The sequence below is a fragment of the Anomalospiza imberbis genome, chromosome 7, assembly GCF_031753505.1.
Source record: "Anomalospiza imberbis isolate Cuckoo-Finch-1a 21T00152 chromosome 7, ASM3175350v1, whole genome shotgun sequence".
Lineage (NCBI taxonomy): Eukaryota > Metazoa > Chordata > Aves > Passeriformes > Viduidae > Anomalospiza > Anomalospiza imberbis.
In genome coordinates, this window is record NC_089687.1 from 31,615,594 (window position 1) to 31,621,593 (window position 6,000).

The 6,000-nt window shown below is 41.1% G+C and overlaps 1 protein-coding gene across 3 annotated transcripts in view; it reads right to left on the minus strand.

The window, feature by feature from the left end:
- GULP1 (GULP PTB domain containing engulfment adaptor 1) overlaps positions 1-5,028 on the minus strand; it is a 169,770-nt gene extending 164,742 nt beyond the window's left edge. For 2 of the 3 annotated variants that reach the window (XM_068196389.1, XM_068196388.1), the window contains exon 1: positions 4,937-5,028. The gene's annotated coding sequence lies outside the window, so the exon portion shown is untranslated. Of the gene's footprint in view, positions 1-4,629; positions 4,750-4,936 lie in introns of those variants that run through there. The other variant, XM_068196386.1, reaches the window with a different exon arrangement.
- Positions 5,029-6,000: the final 972 nt, after the last annotated feature.

Below are 6,000 nucleotides of genomic sequence, written 5' to 3' on the forward strand. Positions count from 1 at the left end.
GGCAATTGGTGTTGTCCTTCCTGAAGCAAAATGTCTCCTCAAACAGCTTATTCCTTCTCCTTTAGAATCCAGATGATAAACATCACTCATGTTTGCTCTTCTGGACTATTCCCTATCATCCACTCCTTGTTATCACTGGCAAAGGTCTCAAAAATTTCTTTAAAAAAAAGGCCTCTATTTAGTCTGGGCATGCAAACACTTTAAAGTAGCATCTCTAGAAACCTGCAGAATGTAACCCTATAAAAATTATTTCTAGTGCAGTAATTTAATCATGTACAGCATAAAGCATTGGTATTTTACAGTGATAAGAATCCATTCAAGATGTAAGGTAAAGTCTTGAGAAGACTGGTCAAATTGCTCTGTAAAAACTAACATTGTGCCATTATGTGGGACTGACATTTTTATTCACATGGGGAGAAGTCACATCCATTCCTCCTTGCCAAATAAATACTCTGCAAATATTTCATATTGATTTCAGTATATCAGACCCTGAATGAAATTTATAAATCAAATATTTTAGCAAAATTTGTCAGGCTGCATTTGCAATTTATATGTGCCATGGGCCAGTAGTTTTACTGTTGTAGAAAACTGAAAAATCTACAAAGATTAATTCTGTTGCAAAGATCCTATACTAGGAAAAAAAGACATCCTTTGAAGTAACCAAAAAATAAAACCATCAAATCACTGGTGGGCTGGTTTTATTTATGCCTGTCTTATTCTAAAAATGAAAATGTTACAGAAGTTTGTTTTTTTTTTCTAGAATATCATACCCTTACTAAATGTCTCAAATGAGAAGAAACTGCTGGAGAACCATGAAATACAAAGCTGCTGTCCTGGTTAGTGTGGATGGCAATCCTTTGTCATAGACTGTTCAGCTACAGATTCCACCTGTTGCTAAGAAAAAAGCAAAGCATCTTTTACCTTCACAAAGCACTCTTATTGTAATAGGCAATAGGTGTTAGAGGATATCTGCATTAAACTTGTTTCTTGCCAGTTCCAAATGCATTGGAAGAATTATTCATCATTAACAATCAGAAGGAGGCAAATATCACAAAATTGAGCAAGTTGAAATTAAAAACTTCAGTCCTTCAGGTCAATAGACCTTGCATTCAGTCAGCAGGGCAATGTATGACAAATAGGTATAAAATTTATGGATTGGAACAATTTGCAAGCTACTTGGACTTTTTCTTCTTTCTTTATAGAAATGTTTTTCTTTAGACCTATAGAAGAATCTACAAAAAAAAAAGTTTTTCTCTCCTGAAGTTCAATTAATGATCAGAGTAGTTGGAATAGCAATTAGCACTGTTGTGAGGAAAACAAAGCATAAGAAATATAGTGTCTTTCCACAAAGCAATAAGAAAAGTTTTTTCACAACCTCAAGTCCATCCAATTCTGAGATATCTAACTACAATGTGCTCTACTCCATTATTTTCCACCTGCATATGCAGCTCTTACATGGAAATAATACAAAGTTCTTTCCTATGTTTGTTTTGTTCCTACAAAAGTGAAAATCCTATTTCCTTCTTAAAATGTTACCATTTTGTGTTTCAGGGTAAAAGTATAAATTTTCATCTTTCTTGTTAAAAGACCATAGAATTCACCTCAAACTGAAGAAAAAAAAAAAAAAACAAAACCCTCAGAACATTCTTTAACACTTTCATAAAAAAATATAAATCCAAACCATTTAAAATGAAAATATCTGCATGGCAACTTCTCTAGATTTCAGTTTTCAATTATTTTTTTTACTAGCTTACTGCAAGGGTGCACTACAAGTCCATTACAGAAGTAAAATCTTTTTCCACTTCAATCTGCTTTGTTGACTGCCACAGATCATTGCAAAGAAGCCAAGGAATGCAAAGCAATTAAGTTGTTTCATTTTTCTATTTAAATTAGCTTAAGAGAACAGCTTTGGCTATAATTACCTTATTATTTTACCCCTAGCCTTTGAAAGAAGAAAAGACCTTGCAAACAAAAGTGCTTAAATAGCATTCTGCATGCCATATCACAAAGTCAAGGCAATTCAAACAGAAAGCTTCAGATTCCTGAACCACAAACACCCAATACAAACACCTCAGCAGACTTTCTACAAGGACAGCGACCACCTCCAAAGACCCCCAAACTACAGGGTAGCATTACTACATGCAAAATATTCCACTCCACAGAGGTATCTAGTAAGAGACATCTGTCCTGAGTGAGTAATTTCTTGCTCTTGTGAGGTCAGTGTAACATTCACAGCGGTTTGTTTCATTCCTTTTGCTCATGTCAGATGAAAATAGCCATCTGAACAACAGATATCCATAACACAAAACTGTCACAGACTCACTGAGGTAACATTCCTTACACACCACAGCCTCAGACACTGGGAGGGCCAGGCTACTGCTCTTTGAATATCTGAAAGGCTGGACTGTAGTTCTGTACAGGCAGGAATAATTTACTTGCTAAATAGAAAAAAAGCATTTAATGATCTATGGAAGATAGTTAGAAATAAGTGTTAATAAAGAACCTTTTTCAGCCATTGTCTTTCCAGTGTAGCTCCTTGCTTCCAGCTTTTTTTTGAGCTGCAGCAAATACCAGCTAAGTGCCCTCACTGTGTTTTAGAGCCCTGCCCAGCAGTTGATGCTCTGCCTGAGCTGCAGCTCACCAGTCAAAGCCTGCTTTCACCTTTCTACCCCAACAGTGCTCAGGGCCTCTCCCTAACATGTTGCATCCCAGGTTTGGGTTCACATTATGGGTTTTTTCTTTGTTAGTTTTCCAGTTCTCTGTACCCTCGTGCATCCTCCGAGTTTTTCCCTACTCCTGTGAGTTTCCGTGCCCGTCTCCCCATTCTCGCGGTCCCACTCACCCCAAAGTCTCGCTAACACACTTCACACACCTCCTGCCCCAGGGATTTACCTGGTGCTTCTCTGAGAGCACACACAGCTATTTTCATCTATCACAGCAAGTGTAAAAGCAGCTGTTAGAGATGGTTTTGGGGAGACATGGGTGCTACAGGAAGGGTATTGTTGTTACTGTCAGCACTACAAAAGCTATCAAGAATTGTTAACATCTTGCTGATATAGGCTTTGAAAAGTAAATATGTGAGGTGTCATTTGGCACAGAAAGAGCATTGAAATCTTAATCCACATTCATATTGTGATGCCTGGCCAAAATGGAAATGGGGTAATAGAATCCAGGTAGGACTTCCCTGGCAGAGACTATGCAATTCCTGAACTCCCTGTTCCCTCTCTTGATTTGGATTATAGCTGTCAAGAAAATAACCTGGAGAGCAGAGAAGAGTTTGGGGTTCGTTTGCTGCAAGTTTAAAGTTAAGAAAGCAATAAAAAAATTTGGCATCTTCCTAGATACTTCACATAGCTCATTGAAAAACCTAAAAATACCTGCCTGCAGGTACTGCAGGCTCAAGGTAGAAAGACACAGCACTTTCGGAGTCACTCACAAGAAGGTCACATCATCAAAGCAGATTTTATCATATAAATACTGTATCAAAGTATTTCATTTGTCACAGTTCCTTTACTGTCTGTAACCATGCCTTATGTTTGCACTTCTGAAAAGAGAAGGTCCTTAAAGTTCAGTAAAAAAAGTTAAGACCAATTTTCCTAGTTCAAAATCAAACTGAAAACAAAACAAAACAAAACAAAAAACCTATACAAAAACATGGATGCTGTTTTCTTTTAAAAAACCCTTTGAAAAAAAATCATTTCCTGTAACCAGCTAATTTGCCTATGAAATCAATATTTGAAGGCAGAGCTGTGACCAATAATTCATCAGCTATTAGCTATTTGTCACTATTTGACAAAAATTATCCATTTAGCATATTTCTAGTCTAAAAGGCTTCCTTCATGTACCAGCAAAAGCATTTTTAACATGAAGCTTAGATTCCAGAGCCAATAATCAACACCTCGTTGCGGTTTCCCTGCTCCACCGGTGAGGTTGGATGGGCATGACACGCTCGAAGCATTAACAAACGGAAGTATCAAAGAATCTGATTTCTAACCTCAGATGCACACAAGAGTACCTCAGAATGCAAAGTTCCAGCCAAAAAAACACACAGCTCCCCTCCTGCTGTCATTTAGCATTCAGAAGAGTACTTGAAGTTTCTACAGTAGCAAACCTTTTGCAGAGAAATTGACTTGCTCAGGTAGCTGTGGAAAAGACAAGAACCATGTATTTGAGGTCCAAGCTGGGCAAATGAAGTTAGTTGTCAGTTTTTCCTCCTTTTCCCTGAAAGACAATTAGATAAGAACTACATGCATCAAAGGTCTTTATTGCAACCTATTCTGCAAGGAATGTAAGCTCTAGTATATATCAGATAAGGTTAATTTAATGTCATTGCTACACATAGCATAAAAGCATCGTCCAATCGCTTGTAAAGGAAGTATAAGCAGCGCAGAGTCCCTGTGTTCCTCACCAGCCTAGAAAAGTGTTTTGTTTAGTCCTTAGAATGGGGGTTAAAAACTGCTTGTCCAATCTTCTCATGGGCACGCTCCCTTGTGCCAAATAACCCATAACAAAAACTGTTAAACTTATCCTCTATAAATTACATTTAACTTCACCATAACTATTGCTGTCTTTTCTGATCCATACTAAATTATTTTTTCTACCACCTCTAGGAAATATCTAAAGCCTCACTGCTTGTAGGCTAGAGTTCCTAATGGAACGCTGCCATAACCTCTGTTGTTACCTGTGGACTTGATGTGGGGAAAATAACCTGCTGGTGAAAGGCAGTAATTGCTTTTTCCGCATGGCTTGTGAAGCCTTTAGATACTGGGTCAAAAAAAAGCAGTTGCCCACATGTATTTAGTTAGAAACACCAAATTAAAATGCTGTTTATACATAAGTGAGCATAAGAGCAGGAAGGGCAAGGTGACTTCTGAGGGAAGCTAAGCATGGATGTCTACCACACCCACCATGGGCAGGGCAGAAAAGCAGACCTTACCTATCATTGGGGGACCCCTAGGGCCACAATGCTGTGCCAAGGCCACCATGCAGCCAGGAACATCACAAGGACCGTAGCCCAGTCCCTCAGGAGTAAAGCCAACCATGTCCCAAGCCTGGGTTTAAATAAAACCTGCCTTCAGAAGGTCCCAGGGGAGGCTGCTCAGGGCCCTCAATGCACTCAGGCCTTTGGAAATATTTCCCAAGCCCCTGTTCCCATGTGCTGTGTGTCTGTTCTATTGCTTTGATAATGTCACCTTCTTGTGAGAGGCTCTTTCTGAAAGTGCTGTGTCTTTCTACTTTGAGCCTGCAGTACGTGTCCAATTCCCCTGCAGACTGCTGCAGCAGGGAGTTCAGGAATTGTGTCTGTCAGGCAAGCCCTACCTGGATTCTATTACCCCATTTTCAGTTTGGTCAGGTATCACAACATGAATGTAGACTAAGATTTTAATTCTATTTCTCTGCCCAATGACACCACACTTGTGCCTGTGGGTACTTTGCTATTAATGGTGCAGGTGCTGCTGCACCCTTCAGTGTGGGGGCAGTCCAGTCTTTGCAGAGACGGGTGGCTTTAGAATGGGGTGGGGATTTTTCCTGCAAGCTGCTTGGTTATTGTGGGCACACAGTTCGTGGTGACCGGCAGTGGGGCCGTGCCGTGGCACACGGTTTGTGGTGACTGGCAGTGGGGCCGTGCCGTGGCACACGGTTTGTGGTGACCGGCAGTGGGGCCGTGCCGTGGCACACGGTTTGTGGTGACTGGCAGTGGGGCTGGGCTGTATGAACACAGTTTGTGGTGACTGGCAGTGGGGCTGGTGCTGTATGAACACAGTTTGTGGTGACTGGCAGTGGGGCCGTGCCGTGGCACACGGTTCGTGGTGACTGGCAGTGGGGCCGTGCCGTGGCACACGGTTTGTGGTGACTGGCAGTGGGGCTGTGCCGTGGCACACGGTTTGTGGTGACTGGCAGTGGGGCCGTGCCGTGGCACACGGTTTGTGGTGACTGGCAGTGGGGCCGTGCCGTGGCACACAGTTCGTGGTGACTGGCAGTGGGGCTGTGCTGTGGCAC